The 18,106-nt window shown below is 41.0% G+C and overlaps 1 protein-coding gene across 3 annotated transcripts in view; it reads left to right on the forward strand.

The window, feature by feature from the left end:
- LOC115015499 (semaphorin-6D-like) overlaps positions 1-18,106 on the forward strand; it is a 145,108-nt gene that overhangs the window by 55,893 nt on the left and 71,109 nt on the right. Inside the window, exons 3-4 of one of the 3 annotated variants that reach the window (XM_029442867.1) lie at positions 7,285-7,419; positions 7,559-7,647. The exons of 1 other annotated variant lie outside the window; for it this stretch is intronic. The gene's annotated coding sequence lies outside the window, so the exon portion shown is untranslated. The remainder of the gene's footprint in view (positions 1-7,284; positions 7,420-7,558; positions 7,648-18,106) is intronic. One more of the 3 variants, XM_029442866.1, reaches the window with a different exon arrangement.

An 18,106-nucleotide genomic window follows, 5' to 3' on the forward strand; every position in this document is an offset into this window, starting at 1 on the left:
CAGTTGCTACCAATTCCAGTCCCTAAACTATTATTCAATCAACTCAACTCCCTCTAACACAGTTTGTATAGAGAAACAAACCACCCAGGATAAAACTGACAGTTCTTCAAAACCCTCTGACTGAAAGTCAATCATTGTGAGTACTTCTACTGGGCAGCACAAATTACAGCAGTATGGACATGGCAGACAGAGCAAGCCCACCACCTCTATGGAAACAAATTGAATGGCATCACTTAGATACATTGAAATTATAGTCAGTACCATAGCTCTTTAAAATCTCTCCTAGTTATAACAACAGACTCAATCACTGTCCATACATATACAATCTGGCAACAAGTTCGAAAGAAAACTATTTGTATTCAATCTTTTTAGGACAAATCTAGTTTTCACATAAATCCCTCTTTACCTAGAGCTTAGATATGGTATCACAAATAAATGGTTTACAAAAGGTATCGAAACTTTGGGGAATCTGTTTAAAGATGGAGCCCTCCAGACATTTGAAGAGCTCTTCTGCCAGTACAGGCTACCCCGCACTCACTTTTTCAAATCCCTCCAGGTTAGGCACTTTACACAATGTAATCTCATTCATAGAATATACTATACCCATGATGGGCTGCATAGAATAAATCTGCAGTGCTACCAGTTCTGACCAAGATTTAAAACTGCTATAGATCAAATCAAATTTATTTATATAGCCCAATATCACATTTACACAAATTACACATTTACACACATGTAAAGCATACGACACCCTCTGTCCTTAGACCCTCGCACCACACAAGGAAAAACTCACCAAAAGAAACCCCACAATTAAAGGTGGAAAATGAAAGAAACTTCAGGGAGAGCAACTGATGAGGAATGTCATGTGTTGAGAATAAACAACATAATAAAAATACTACATGATGGGATGAATAAAAGATGGATCCAGGAGGATGTAAAAAAAAGCGTGGGCGTCAGGCAGTACCAGGGTAACAGGTGCAGCGACGAGTCATGATCCAGACGTAACCTTTAAAGTGGCAACCTGCCAGATGAGAGACACAGAAACTCTGGGGCATCCGGATGCTGAGTTAGTAACATTTAAGGGACATGAATGCATACAGATAGATAGAGAGAGATGTAAATCCCCGGAAGTCTAAATCTGTAGCAGCATAACTAGGGGCTGGTCCAAGGACAAGCCTGAGCAAGCCCTAACTATAAGCTTTATCAAAGAGGAAAATATTTAGCCTACTCTTAAATGTGGAGATATGGTGTCTGCCTCCCGAACACAAACTGGAAGCTGGTTCCACTGGAGAGGAGCTTGATAGCTGAAGGCTCTGGCTCCCATTGTACTTTTAGAGACTCTAAGAACTACAAGTAACTCTGTATTCTGGGAGTGCATCACTACATCACCAACAATCTCCAGAGGGCAGGAGTGAAGGTTTCACATTCCACCGTTCGCAGAAGACTTTGGGAACAAAAGTACAGAGGCTACAGCAGAAGATGCAAACCACTCATTAGCAATAAGAACAGGAAGGCCAGATTAGAATTTGCCAAAAGGTACAGAGACAAGGCTCAAAAGTTCTGGGACAAAGTTTTATGGACTGATGAGACAAAAATGAACCTTTGCCTAAAGTGATGGAAAGGCTAACGCGTGGAGAAAGAAGGGATCTGATCCCAAACACACAAGCTCATCAGTGAAACACGGTGGAGGTAATGTCATGGCTGGGGCTTGCATGGCTTCTTCTGGGACGGGCTCATTGATCTTCTTTGATGATGCTTCTTTGTCTGCCAATTTAAAGAGAGATGCAACCAAACTGATCGGGAGATCCTTCATCATGCAGCAAGACAACCACCCAAAACACACTGCCAAAACAAACAGGGAGTACACCGGGGGAAAGAAGTACAAGGTTTAAGACTGGCCAAGTCGAGCTCCAAACTTAAACCCTATTGAGCAGTGCACCTGCTAAAGAGGAGACTGAAGGGAGAAACCCCGAAACAAACAACAACTGAAAGAGGCTACGGTGAAAGCCTGGAAAAGCATAACAAAAGAAGAATGCAAAAGTTTGGTGATGTCAATGGGTGGTAGGCTTGATGCAGTTATTGCAAGCAAAGGATTTGCAACTAAATATTAGGTATTATTCACTTTTCACACTATTTTAAGTCTCTGTTCCTATACTTTTGCTCACCTAAAGATTTGGTGTTCCGTTAAAAACGATGCTATCTTCTAAGTTGTTTATCAGATCTAGATGTAAATACCTGGAAATAGAAGCTGAAAGACTGATCTTTTTTCTCATATTCATCTTTTGATGTCAAACTCAATTGTTTTCAGTGTACAGCAAAAATAAAGGAATTGTTTTGGAGGGGACTGTATATATATATATATATATATATATATATATATATATATATATATATATATATATATATATATATATATATATATATATATATATAGCACTGAAAAAGAACCAATAAGTATCGATAAGAGTAGGAGTATCAATGAAATACTCATCCCTAGTAAATTTTATCTGCCGATGAAGACCATGCCATGTGCCCTAAAGCTTCAGAAAAAGTTAGTAACTGGACCCTGAGTTGGGATTGTTTTCCCAAGCATGACTTTCATATGACTTTCATATTTAAAGAGTTCAATAAAAGACTTGTTTATTTTCATGTTAATTTCAACTAATCATCATAATTAGAGTCTTGTTACATCAATGAATGTGATCAGACTGTTTCAAACTTCAAAAATCAAAAAAAATTATTTTATCAATGTCTTGACATGCTGACCAAGTCAGGTTCAGGGACTGTCTTTCCCCTCAGTGACAGATCAGAGTCCGTCAGCTGACGTTCCCTGGGCGGCCGGGGAAGAATGTAAATATCCCCGTCATGGGACAATTATAGGATTTCTGATTCTGATTCTGATTCTGATGAGCGACAGATGGAGAAGACGGTTCAGTCCTGCTGGAAACGGATCAAATGAGAGGCTTTAATAGAGATTTAAAACCCGCTGTAGGCTGAGCTGTTAACACTTAGTCACTGTTATTGTTAATCACAGCGAGTGTTGGTGACGGAGATGTGTCAGTGAGATAAAACAGTCTGTACAGCTGAGAGCTGAGCTGAGAATGTCTTACTGTTTTTAACAAACATGATTTTGTGTCCCACAAACCTCTGAGGCAACATTTTTGATTAACCTGGTGCTGCGCAGCTTGATGTCAGGCAGCTTGTTAGTTTCACTTCAGCTCTCCACATCTAAATAATAAATATTACATTTCAAGTTAATGGAGCTAGAGGATTGGCATGATGAGGTATAGTAATCCGCAGTGTAATATTTGAAGGCTGATTATAATATACAAGCAACATGCGTTCATTCACATAGATGTGCTGTATATATGCATGGGCATACAGCAAATCTGTGTGAATGAACACATGTTGTTTTTAAGACTTTTAAAGTCTAATATAATTCACAGGGGATTAAGGTGATTAGTTTTGTAATATATTGGTGTGTCCCAGTTTTAATAAAGATAGATATAATAATCTCATCAAGGTCTACATTTTAAGAGCTTTATATATAGAGTTTGCATCATACCTCTTTGTTTCCCCTCCTGACCATCTGTCAGCCACAGTTCAGAGTTCAAACCGGGTCCCGACTCCTGTACCCCCTCCACCAATCAGAGAGCAATAACCTCAAAAAGTATCCCACTTTGAAATAAAAAAAACATATAGCTGCAGCGTAATAGCTTAAAAAGAGTAAACATAAAATGTATGTCCGTTTCAGTGTGTTATCATCCACATGGAGGTGGTGTTCATTTATTTGGCTTTTAAACAATTCACAAGAGCCTCACGAATGTTTGTTCTTGAAATGTCTTTCAACATTACATTTTCTGTTGTTTGCTCATTTCTCGCCACATATGGAGCACACAGGTAAGCCAGCATCGTTGGCATTGAAAGCAAATGTATCTCTCCACGCAGAATTAAGCTCTATTTTCCTCCGAGACTTTTCTTTTTTTGTTTTATCCATGTTAGCATAGCGAGTTAGACGGGGGTCTGAAACTCAAGATGTGTTACCTGCAGGGAAAGACGCCGCGCCCGTAGACGCTGTAGAATGTGATGCATATTTTAATGGACGATATATAATAAAACAATAGCATATATCACCTCTAACTCCAATATAAGAGGTGTTCCCTTTGAAAGATTGTCCACTGTGCAACAAAAAATACAGAAAAATAAATATTTAGTTCTATGTTTGTTTTTTTTGTCAAAGCTAAAGGGAGCCACTGCAGAGGGGTTAAAGAGCCGCATGTGGCTCCTGAGCCGCAGGTTGCAGACACCTGTCTTAGACCCTCGACCCTACGCTACAGTGAAGACAGCCGGCATAGTTTGAGTCAGAGCTCTGAATGCTGTCCAAACATGGTGTGTTTCTGGGTCAGCTCTGACCTTTGACCTCCAGGCTGCAGGGAAAAGCACCAATTAAGTTGATGTTGTTAGTTGTTCGTCCGTCTGTGACCTCTCTTACTTATGACACTCAAGAACTACATTAAGAGTCTGTTTTTTAACAGGACTTCTACATTTTCTGCTGTAAACAAACTACATGAAAACTGTTGGTTTACGGACAAGGAAACAGCTGATGTTCAGCCTGTTTTAAAGCTGCAGAAAAAAGGTACTTTCACCACTGGTGATTTCCCTCCTGCTCGAGGGCTTTGTGACACTGTGAAGATGGATCAGGAGGGGCTTGATGATCAGAAAAGGACGCATTATATTTGAAACCTAAGACCTTTCTGATGTCCTGATCGATCATTTGGCCAGTAGAGGTTCATCTATAACTGGATGTAAAAAGTCCGGTCGGATGTAAAATGACAATATTTAAATAATGAATCAACCGTGGGTGAAGTGATCATCAGTTAGCATTGATCACAATGTGAGACAAAGAGGAGAGATGGTCTCCTGTGTACATAAAATGGAATCAGTGTGGAACAATACTTCAAGATTGCTTTATTGTGAGATCCAAATGTGAAGGCTTTTATTTTTTCATTATGAGCTGAGTCGATGATTCTCTTGTGATTATAACGCTCCTGTTCTTTGATAAAGATTTTCCTTTGCCTGGCTGGCTGCATCGACGCGCTGATGCTGAGAAGATTTTTTATGCAGAAATAACAAAAAGATGAAGAAGGAAATCAAGACAGAGACGGGGATGAAAGATGGAAGCAGAGAGAAGGATCTAATAATACATGTTGTTAGTGTTTCACTGGAGAGATGACGATGATGTGATTTATTAACATCATGTCGTTCCGACTCTCAGACAGAGAGCGTTTGCTTCTACTGTTGTCCTAAACTTAACCAAGTAGTTCAGAGGTTCTAACCCAAATGACCGTCTTTTCCTAAACCTAAAGAAAGGATTTTTATTGCCTAAACAGGTTCTGCACTGCAGGCGCATTGATCACTCGTGTTGCTAGACATTCGAAAGAGAAAGAACAGAAAAATTAATATTTTACTTTTCCTACTATATCGTACAAATCGTTGTATGAGGATATGTTAGCAGAGGTCGACGGGCACCCGTCAGGAACACAAAACACTGATGTAGTTATAGGGCAAGTGAGGCTCGCTGAAAGCCCCTATGGAGACAGGCTGAGGGTGTTTACAACTCTGAGTAAAACCACTTCCTTGATGTTGAAGGGTGATGATTAAGGTAGGTTAGCATGTGATCAGGAAGCCTCCTGTGGTCACATGAAGACCCAGGATTCTGAGATACTGAAACACAGAAGCTTGTGATACAGATTCTACAACTCTGAAAAGTCGTCACAATCATGCAATCCTCCACTGTGACTTCAAAAGCAGAAAAAACAGTGTTCTTGTCACAAAGAATGGATTTTTATGGAACGTTGCAATATAATAAGTGTCCTCGAGTTTAGATTTTTTTAATGGGTCCTTCAGAGGATGACTGGTACAGGGAGGGTTAGATATATTACATTAAATCTACACTTCACATGACAATACGACCAGATCCATCTGGTATAGATTAAGAGTGCATTTAGTGCATGAATGGTATTTAAGTGTGTGTTGTAGTCATTCCTGCTGTGTTCTGTGTGTGTAGCCAGATAAAGATGGAAAATAAATATATTTAATTTAAAATAAGAGTTTTCAACCACTGATAAAGGAAGATAAAGAGACATATTTAGAATGAGATGAAACTAATAAAGGGATGACATGAAGGAAGAGGAGGCGGAGATAAAGAGAGGACGGACAATGTTTATTAGCAGACAAGATGAAGATGAGGATGAGTTTTAAAGTAATGAAAGAAAGATTTAATTAGTTAAGAGACAATGAGAAAATAATATATCAAAGTAAACGGGAGGGTGGACTCGATGGGTTGATTAGAAAATGAAGAAAAGGGTGAAACTGAAAGGAAGAGAAAAGGAGGAGATGGACAAAGAAACAAAGGGAATAAATAAAACAAGTCATACGGCGGCTGGAAGAGAAAGAGACATGAAGCAGAAATAAATCCGAGGAGAAGAGGAGGAGAAGAGCAGGGTGTCAGCCTGGTGACAAACGGAAAACTGTGAGTAAGAGAATCAGAGAGAGAGATTTTTGTTTTTATTTTTTATTTACATAATTTTCAAAGTTTACAAGTTCAGCGTCCACAGAGTAAAATGATCATATCTCTGACTCACACTGTCTCTGTGCCGCTCTGCATTCTCCCATCATCCATCACTGTTTGACCTCATTAATAAGCTTGCCTCGAGTTAGACCCCACTCGTCTTAATGGCTCCCATTAGCGCTAGGAGAGTATAACTCGTGCAAAACTTCCTGCTGCCGCCTCGCATACAAGCGCGCCGGCTTCGGCTTCATTAGGAGGAGGATTTTATTCAAACAGCTCAGAAGGAGATGAATGTGGAGAGAATCACAGTCACTGTTCAGACAAACTAAACTGCTGGGACTGAACTCACTCTCTTCTTCATGCTCTTTTAAATTAAATTGTGCTAAGCATCCAAAGGAAGACAGGAAGGGAACATGTGGGTCTTTAAATTCCTCACCTCCTCCCTCCATGTTAATCTAATGTTTGACTTTGGGCATGGAGTGATTGGCATCAGGCCAAAAAAGTTGCTGATTAGATTTTAGTCGGTCTGGATTTCTGCCATCTGACGAGAAATGAAACCCCCAGAGACTTCACACCCACTGTCCCTCATGTGTGAGCACTGAGCTTCTGTTATATACTTATACAGCTTAAATATATGCAGCGTCATGATGCTGAACAACATTAATCTAATTTGTCCTATTCAAACTTTCTTTTGGTTCTTTGTGTTGTTCCAGGACGTCTGGGGGGTCCACCCCTGCTTCCTGTCTTCCTGTTTCCTTCCTCAACACAGTGAGCACTTCTTGTCCCTTCACGACCGTCACCTGACTGGCTGGAGGCTTCACCTATCCGTCACTGAAGATTCATAGACTGTGAGCATCTTTATCTCTTAAAAGGTTATAGTGTGAATATTTGCATATTATTTTAAATATTTTCCCACTCTCAAACTCTCAAACAAATGACAACGTCATGACCTGTCAAACTGACCCATGTGATCTGTCACCACTGTAGTTGAAGTCAAGACAGACGGATGTTGTGTTACGTGTAGAGGTGCAACACTACGCAGAACTCAAGGTCCATTCTGGCTTCTTCTGGAACTGGTATGCTCCTTGAGTGACCGACCGAAATGGGTTTTCAATGTGCGATGCCATCATTTAGAAAGCAGCGGACATTTCTTTAACCCTGTTATTGTCTGCATTGTCTCTTTACTTCAGTAGATCCACACTCTGTCTGCACTGCACCTATTTTACATTTGTTTGTTTTTTTAAATGTAGCAACTAAATAAACGTCCACAGGCAATCAAAAAACTAAACTTATGAATGAAAAAAGAGTTGTAGTGCACTTCACAGCATTTATCAGCAGACAGCAGCATCTCCTTGTTTCTGAGAGAAACTAACATCAATAAAAAATAAATAAACAACCTTAGTGTAGTGTCCTTCCGGGATCAGTGAAATAGCAATAATTGACCCACTTTATCAAGTTAAGTCTCAACCTTTGGTCCTGTCGTCAGGCTGCACCTGTAGATGTCTAAAGGTGTATTTTCTCATTAATATGACGTCTTCCTGAGGTCAGGAATGAACCTCTGTACTTAAGATACATGGTTTGTGTTGTTTTTGCTTCAAGAGGTGTACTCTTTGCACAGATCCAGGCCAGTCTGTTCAGGTGAACTGACTCTCAGAGCACAAGCTAGTCACGTTAACCAGCATGATGAAGCCCATATTCCTGATCAGAATGAGAATGTTACTGAGGACAGTTGAGTGCACTTGTTTTATGCTGTTCTGCTTTTCTTCTGCTTCTGTGGGCATCCCCTATCTGCTTGTACATATCCACGTGCGTGTTTGCGTGTGCATATGTATGATCAGGAGTCATTGGTCGCATTTTTTGATTTGTTTCAGACAGTATTTCACATTTTCTCTAGAGGACGAGGTATAACGCTTAGAACAAGGTGAGAGTTGTGTTGCTTCTCCACAAAGAAGGAAAATATCTCACCGGTATTAAATATTCATCTTAGCTCATCAGTTGCACTAAGAACACAGGTTACTCACCTGCGTTAACTCCAGCAGTTACATTACATTACATTACAGGTCATTCAGCAGACGCTCTTATCCAGAGAGACTTACAGTGAACTAACTACAGGGACAGTCTCCCTGGAGCAGCTCAGGGTTAAGTACCTTGCTCAGGGGCACAATGGTGGCAGCCCTGGTATCGAACTCACAACCATCTGGCAGTAAACTTGACTTCAGCAGTTGCAAGCATTGTCATGATACGGAATACTATATATAAATAATAATATATATATATATATAATACAAATATAACAGTGTGATGGTGTCCGTGGTCTGAATAATAATCATAACAAATCAAGAAATAAAGATGAGACCAGAGAAAATTTGATAAAATGAAAGAAGGGAACAGAAGAAAGAAAGAAACGTTTCAATAGAGGGAAGGGAAGGAAGGAATAGAAAGAGAAGGAACAAGAGAGGAAGGGAGAAAAGAACGGAAGGAAAGGAGGGAGGGAGGTACGTAAGAGAGTAGCACGAGTGAACAAACTAAATAATCTAGCAGCTGTGAAAATACAATAAAGAGATGAGATAGAAAGTAGTAGACAAATGCTGGAGAGATAGAGAAGGAGCAATAGTTTAGCTTGTGAGGTGAACAAAAGATGAATGCTGCTTTTCATCTCTTCCTCTCTGATAAACATAAATGTATTCATCCATCCATCACTCTCCTTCTTTTCTCGTCTTTTATCCAAATCTGTCTGCTTTCTTCTTTCAGCCTCTTCTTCTGCTTTCTCTCCTCCTTGTCTCTTTCTCCAGCTGTTTTCTTCTTTTGTTTTTATGTTTCTGACATGATTGCTCTTCTTCTCTTCTGTTCTGACTCATTTTTCTTCATATTTCTTTCACTTGCTGTAATTTGCTTGCTCATTCACTGTCATCCCACTGCTGCCATAATTAACCTCCTGTCAGTCATGTCATACTTTTATTTTGTATTTCCTCTCTTTCCCATTTAAAGTATTTTAATCGCATTCACTCAATTCACTTCATTTACGCTCATACTCTCCAGCTGACCCTCAGATTATTACTATTATTCACTGATGAGTCTGTGCTCCCATTAACTCTCATTCAGCATCCTCTCACACACACACACACACACACACACACACACACACACACACACACACACACACCACAATCTGTACTCAAATTGAACACTTTCTTTAATGTTTCTTTAAATATTCATCAATATTCATTAATGTAATATTTAATTTTGTATTATTATTTAAATATCTATTTATTTTATTTTTATTTAATAAGAAAGCCACGGCCCTGTTGTATTAGATGCAGATGAAAGTAAGCCTCTGACCTGCTGCGCTCTAGAGATCTTCTAGAAATAGATCCCCGCATGTTGACCAGGAAGGCCAACAGATATATGAACAGACACACACACACACACACACACACACACACACACACACACACACACTGGGTTATAACTCCCCTGGTTCCTCTGAACAAACAAGACGGTCATTAAAGAGAACAGGAAGAAGGATGGACGGATGAGTGATGAAGAGTAAGAGAGTGAAGTAGTGTTAGCAGCATGTAGGACCTTCCTATTGTCAACGGGAATTGTTTGATGTATATATGTATTTATGCTCAAGGATAAAAAAAGAAACAAGAATAGATTTGTAGATAAGAGTTGCAGCTACGTGTCAAAGCATGTGAGGCTGGATGTTTATCGCACCCTGCACATGCATAAAGTATGCACCTGAATGTCACAGTCATGCAACATGTTGCAAAAATGCAGTGGAAGCAGTTGACATTAAAGAAGTATATTTTTTGAACAAGCGTCATTGTGACGTGTCTATATGTAAGATTTCAAAGCTCCAAGGAAGTTAAGAAAGCTGATGAGCGTTCTTATATCAGTATGCAGCCAGTTTTTATCCCTCTCATTAAAACTGGAGACAACAAATCAAAGCAGCTTTTTCATTCATCTTAAAGACTTTTACTGTGAAAAAACAGAGGAAGTAGATATGCATTGAAGCCAGAAGTAGTTGATCGAGGGTCATCTCAGACTGCTGTGAATCTGCAATCCAAACGATCGGAAGCTGCATGAAATCAGGATTTCACAGAGCTAAATGTGTGCCTTATATCTGAGCCTCCAGATTAATTACAGATCGGATCCGTTTGGTGCTCCTTAGTTTGTCATTCATTCTATAAAGTTCCAGAGCAACAGAAGACCAAACACCAAACAATTTTTAGCCTTCATTCTGTTCATTGTCTCTTTTTCACTTCATTAGGTGCTCTCTTTCTCCTATAAAGTCATTTTTACAATGTGTCCTTCAGCCTGACACGCACGCACGCACGCACGCACGTGCAAGCGTGATACGCATGGCTGTCAGTAAACAGAGCTAGGGTGAATCAGTGTGCTTAAGGTCCTAGGGGGCTGGAGAAGCTCCCCCCACCGTGCACCTCTATCAGTTAGTGTGTCCACTTGTTTTCATCTGAGTCCCTGCGGATCCTTAAAGACTCTTACAATGGGAGGCATTAAATGTTGGCCGGGGTCTGCGAGGTCTGCCTTGCTCAGTGCCCCCGTTGATATTTAAAACAAGTCTTCCCGGGGAGCTTTCCTCTGGACACCCCTAGGGGGTTTACATCTTTGTTACCTTTTCACCCCTGATGAGTTTGTGCCCAAGTTGTCTCTACAGTGCACTCGTATGTGTATTTGATGTTAGATGCAGGGAGGCATTGTTTCCCATGGTACTGGGTCTGCCACCATACATTCTTAATGAGAAGGCAGTTCTGTTAGCTGTTGTGCACTCAATATTTAAATAATCTAATTCAATAACGGTAAATACTGTATTCTGCTAAGTTGATTTTCTTTTGGCCCGCAGTTAGGGTATTATTTTTTGCTTATAGGGTATTAAAAAGGTCTTAAAAGTAATTAAATGTGTACTTAAAAATGTGCACATTTTCAATCGGAGTATGGATATGCAAGAAAAACAAAAACATTGAATATCTTGAAGAGCTGAAAACACAAGATCGAGTGATGAGATTAATACAAGAAACTCCTTCCGCTTTCCTCTCCCTCCACCCTTCAGCTCGCCTTTCTCCATCCTCCTCCCTACATTCTCCTCTCTCCAGCCAAGACTCCATCCGCCTCGACTAGAAAAAAGACACCTCCCCTCCATCCTCCACTCCTCCACTGAACCCCCCCTCCTTCTCCATCGCCATCCTCAATCCTCCTCCTCCTTCGTTCTGCTCTCCTCTCACAGCGAGAACCATCCCTATCCTCCTCATCCTCCATCCTCCATCCTCATCCCTCATCCCCATCCTCCATCATCCATCCTCTATCCTCCTTCCTCCATCCTCCATCTTCCATCTTCCATCCTCATCCTCCTTCCTCCATCCTCCATCATCCATCCTCTATCCTCCTTCCTCCATCCTCCATCATCCATCCTCTATCCTCCTTCCTCCATCCTCCTTCCTCCATCCTCCATCTTCCATCCTCATCCTCCTTCCTCCATCCTCCATCTTCCATCCCCATCCTCCTTCCTCCTTCCTCCATCATCCTCTCTGCAAGCTGTAAATGACCAAATCTGTGAATTTGCCTTTACACTTGCTGACCTTAATCACATTACCAATTATCAGCCTTCATAATAAACACCAAGCAATGGTGACCTCTCTAACACCAATCTCATTTAAACCTCAAAGACGTTTTGACGTTCTCACAAATAACAGTCAATCCAGCGGCCGAGTGCCACGGACGTTCAGCCGTGATTCAAACTATCTGGCACACAAACGGCAAGCTATCTAATCTCTATCAATTATCTAAATTAAAGCAGCAGCAATATTTCAAATGGGAGGATGTAGTTTGTTATATAAAAAAACACAGAGTCCACTTAGTGTTTGAGTTTATTAGGACAGAAGGCTGAACAGAGGCAGGTTTGATGGATGAAGAGAGGAGAAACAGACTGATCAGGACTTTTTAAGGCCGATCTGCTGATTAAAGTCACACATACAGATACTAACCTGCACATCTTTAGACTTACAATATCTTAGAGGTATGTGGAGATACTAGAGGGTTGGCTTCTCTGAAGTCTTTATAGTGTTATACAAGCAGCAACCTCGGCTCTGAAAAGTGAACCCATTGCAGAAGTGCCTTAAACCTGCATCCTCTCTGATATCCAGTTGGGGGCGCCTCCACTGGTTGCAAAAAGTCAGATTGTACAGAAGTCTATGAGAAAATGTCCGTGCTTCACACTGATTTATTACATCAGTAAACATTTTCCAACATATCATGATGTTCATTTAGTAAATGATGGTCACATTTAGAGTAAAATAGACGATAAAGCAGCGTATGCTTTAGGGCGGGGCTATCTTGTGATTGCCACCATAGTGTTGTGTGTGTTTTTGTCTTACAATTTTCACAATGTGTTTTCAGTTCAGTAAAGTTAATGGTAACATTGTGGTCACCTGGAAACGTCTTACTCAGTGTTCAGTTTTACTTAGTTAACCCTCTCATGTCACTTCTGGTTCCAAAAACCCCCAGATGGCAACATCTGATGTGCCAGCAGTACATGTTCTCCATGATCCTGCAGGTGGGCAGTAGAGGGTTAAACATATTCAGGTTGATGTCTCAACTCCCACACAAAGCAGTTTGATATTGATTAATCCTGCAGTGAATGTGTAATCGATCAGACTTCATCAGATGGGAGGACGACAGTGTCTGAACCAGATCAGATTTATGATCTAATCTGAATATCAACCTTTTATATAAATTAGAGTAAACCTCCATAGGGACCAGAGGAATAGTGATCTTCCTGTTTGAGCCCTGTGTGACGGATAGTTCCCTGCTATATAATTGACAGATTGTGCCCGCCAGGCAGGGAGATCATGTTCAGGCAGAAGAAAACACGCAACAACGAGAAGGAGGACAAGATGTTTCAATTATCTAAATGAGCCGGACTGACTGACTGGCATCTCTTCCAGCTTCTCCATTTGTTCAATCTCACGTCACGTTTAGTTTATCTGCTTTATCTGAGACACTTGGAAGAAGGAGAGATGATTCAGGTAGAGAAGTCATTGCCAATTTTATCGGCAGACACGTTTTTGGATGGAGCTGGGGGGTGGGGAGGGAGAGGGCCTGAGGTATGGGAGGAGGTGGAAGGGAGGGGGAGTAGGGGATGGGAGGGAGAGGGCGGGAAAGGGTGGGACATTTATCTTGATGGGGCTATGGGTTTCCATTTGTTGGAGGCAGCTATTTCATTTACATTCTGTTTTGTCATTTTTATGCACACTGTTCTCTCCATTTTTAGTTATGGATGTTCTAGGGCTGACCTGACACTTTCGATGCTATACGTGGTGTCATGGCTAATGTAACTGGTACAGGGACTGGTGGTGGACAGGGGGTCAGGATACTATCTCTGAATACTGGTGGGTTGAATGCTCCGGTGAAACGCACAAAGATTATGACACATCTTAAAAACTGGAATGCGGATATAATGTTTATACAGGAGACACATCTTTGTAACTCTGATCAGCAAAAGCTGAATAGGCCGTGGATTGGACAAATTTTTCATTCACAATTTAATCTAAGGGGCACAGCCATTTTAATTAAACATGTAAATTTCACCCCTACTAATACAGTTTTAGATCCAAATGGACGTTATGTCTTAATTTCTGGCACACTCTATCAGAAGCCGGTCATCTTAGTGTCTGTGTATGCTCCCAATTGGGATGATCATCATTTTGTGAAATCGCTATTCGCAAGGACCCGTTGAGCTGTGCATCATATCGCCCAATCTCACTCCTGTCTGTAGATGTGAAAATACTCAGCGAAGATTTTTGCTCGTCGGTTGAAATCTATTATACCCTCCATTATCTCGGAAGATCAGACGGGATTTATAAGGGGGAGGCACTCCTTCACAAATGTCCGAAGACTTCTCAGCGTCATCCACAGTCCGCCTTCTCCTGCCGAACCGGAGGTTGTCATATCTCTTGATGCTGAGAAGGCCTTCGACAGGGTTGAGTGGGCCTATCTGTTTTCTGTCCTTCGACATCTGGGCTTCGTTCCTGGCCTTATCTCTTGGGTTAGACTTCTGTACTCTTCTCCTCACTCCTCTGTATGTACGAACACCCAGCGCTCAAAATTGTTCCCTCTTTCCCGATGGGACGCGTCAGGGTTGTCCGCTTTCTCCACTACTATTCGCAATTGCTATCGAGCCATTGTCAATTAGCTCTAAAAGCAGAGAGAGGAATTAAGGGGATTCAGAGGGGGGATATCGAACATAGGCTCTCGTTATATGCTGACAACCTGCTTCTGTATGTGCGCGATCCTATAGCTAGTAATCCACACATACTCTCACTTTTGAGCACTTTTGGTTCATTCTCAGGATACAAATTAAACATCCAAAAGAGTGAATGTTTCCCTATCAACCAATCGGCTACAGAATTACCTCCATTGTCGTTGCCTTTTAGAATATCCAACTCAGGGTTTAGATATCTAGGCATTGCAATCACGAAGTTTTTAGTGCGTTACGAGAACAAAGTCTGTCCTGACGGCAACAGTCAAATCTGACCTACAAAGGTGGGGTCACCTGCACCTGTCACTCTCTTTAGCAGGAAGAGTTCAGACGATAAAAATTAACATACTGCCCAGATACCTATACATCTTCCAATGCCTACCTATTTTTTTGCCTAAATCTTTTTTCACTGCTATTGATAATATAATTTCCTCATTTATTTGGGCTGGTAAACATGCTAGAGCTAGTAGACCATTACTGCAGAGGGACAGGTCCCTAGGTGGGCTTGGTTTACCTAACTTTATGGGCTACTACTGTGCCACAAACACACATAAGATCATGCTCTGGTTCACTTTGCCCCAGAGTGACTGGTGTCTTGTGGAGGCCAACTCATGTCGATCCACGTCACTTCAAGCCCTCGCGTGTAGCATTCTCCCCCTTTCCCCTCACAGTTCACATCTAACCCCGTTGTAATTAACACTCTAAAGATCTGGGCACAAGTTAGACGTCACTTTGGTTGGCTCACTCTTCCTCAAGCAACTCCTGTCTGTAATAACCATCTATTTTTACCAGCCACAATTGACCCCCGATTCTCTTACTTGGAGAGGGAAGGCCTCCGCTGCATAGGGGAGTTATACATTGATGGCCTGTTTGCCAGTTTTGACCAACTACGGGTTGCCTTTCATTTAAAAGGATCTGATTTTTTCAGATTCTTTCAACTAAGGGATTTTGTTAAGACACACTCTCCACAATTCCCCCAAATTCTACCTCCCAGTGGAGTGGATCTGGTACTTAAAGCAAGAACTTTATCTAGGCGCCATGTTTCTTATTTTTATGATCTTTTTTCTCCGGTTGATGAATCTGCCATTAATAAGATTAGAACTAATTGGGAAAAGGAACTACAGATCACCCTCTCTGATGACTTTGAGGGAGGCCCTGAGAGACTTCATTATAGCAAGGCTAAGCTCTCCAGGATAGGTTTTAGATTTAGATTTGTAGGTCTAAAAATCTCTCCATCCCCTCATGTAGCCCCCAGATGGAATCAACATGACAAACACCAAAACCAATGTCATTGCCTTTACCTCCTTGATTGCTCGTAGGAAAATCCTTCTCTTGTAGAAATCTCCTTTACCACCCTCTTTTAAAATGTGGCTGAGCGATACTATGTCTCTCCTAAAGTTGGAGAAAATGAAGTTTACTCTCCGGGTTCTTCAGATAAGTTTTATGCTCATTGGAGACCACTGATCAGTTATGTAGACCGTCTTCTCCCCTTGATATAGTGTCGCTGTAGGGATTCTCCCTGTAACTCCTTGTAATAATTCCAATATTTTTACTCCCCTGTCCACCACACATGCAGCCCATGTGACATCCCTTGATATATGTGTTAGTATGTGTATGTGTACATGTGTGTATGTATGCAGGTATGTGTATATATGTGCATGTATATTATTGTATCTATCATTTGGTATGTAATTGATGTACTGTTGCCTTATTGCTCGGGGAGAGGGGTCGGTGGGATGGGTTGGGATGGGGCTGGGTTGAGGGAAAGTGGGTAAGGGTTCTAAATAAATAAAATGCCTTATTTGCTGTAATGCACTGTTACACTTTTTCATGTGAATAAATATATTTTGAAAAGAAAAAAGAAAAAGATGGAATGAAACCATAAAGTCGGGTTTCAATCAGTTAAATGAACACGTAGAAAGAGACAAATACATTAAAGGTAAAAGGTTCTCATTCCACAAGTCTGCTGTGCTCCAGTTTATGTCCAGTCCAGTCAGACCTCTCGATGTCTCACCTCTCATCAAATACATCTAGCACTGTGCTCATTCATAACATTTAACTGACATCTAACTGACACATTAGAGCATAATCAGATGCATGAAGGCTTTTCATCTGATGTTGAAATGCTCATGCTAAAGAAAGAGAGAGTTTCTGTCTACAGACACTAGCATCTGTGAGGCTGTATATTCATGGCAGCACTTTGAACTAAAAGCTCACAGAGACAACGCTGTTCAACATGTTCCCCATCTTAGTTTAACATGTTAGCACCATAACATTTGCCATCACAAAGAGAGATGTTGGAGTAGAGATGTACTGAATCCGATCTGTCGCTGGTCCTGACCGGGCTGTACCAGACAGTTTGAAGCTTCATTCATAACGTTGACATTCAAATTCTAAATCAACATTGGAATACTGTGCGGCTATTCTTATATTCTTATTTGCATGTGTATTCATTGTGTTTGAAGCCAGTATTTGTGCATAAAGGTGAGGCTACACTAACACCATTAGGTTTACACTATCAGTAGAATTAGATTCCAGTGGTAGGATTGTTTCAGACTTGTGTGATCCAAACATTTCCAATATCTCCAGAGCATTTAAAGTCAAAAGTTGATGTTTATTCACAATTCACAAGATGCTTTTAAGTGGTGTTTATAAAGAGAATGTCACTCTCGCTTTTCCTTTCTGTCCATTTCACATTAACGAGAAACACAGTGGTGAGGCGTGAATACCTGGATGGAATTATAATAATACTTTAAAATGTTCTGTCGTAGATAATGTGTTTGCCGAATTACAGAAGATGCTTGGACTGATTTAGAAAGAGCTGGTGAAACTAATGATATCGGTACACGTTGCTATGCTTTGACTCCCACGAGTGGTCCTCTGACCCGGTCTCACAACAGAAGTGAACAACTATTTGTGTACCCACCCCGGGATTCCATCTGCTCCGAAATGTAATGGGTCTTTGGCCCGTGATGCATGTTTCCACCAAGTTTCATGAAAACGTGCCAGTAATCTGCTGACAAACAACCTGAGCCTAGAACATAACCTCCTTAGTGGAGGTAACACACATCAAAGCCTGAAAGAAATATTGTATGAACATTAAGCATTGACATGTGATTAACTTTGTGTGTGGGGGGAGACATTGGGGTTGTTGCAACTGTTCAACAAACAAACTGTTAGTTAGAAGCATACTGGGACCTCATCTTTCCTCGTCTCTCCTCTCTTTCTCTCTGATGCCTACTGATTAACGTGTTGGA

Source organism: Cottoperca gobio, chromosome 11 (assembly GCF_900634415.1).
Source record: "Cottoperca gobio chromosome 11, fCotGob3.1, whole genome shotgun sequence".
In the NCBI taxonomy this organism is placed as follows: domain Eukaryota; kingdom Metazoa; phylum Chordata; class Actinopteri; order Perciformes; family Bovichtidae; genus Cottoperca; species Cottoperca gobio.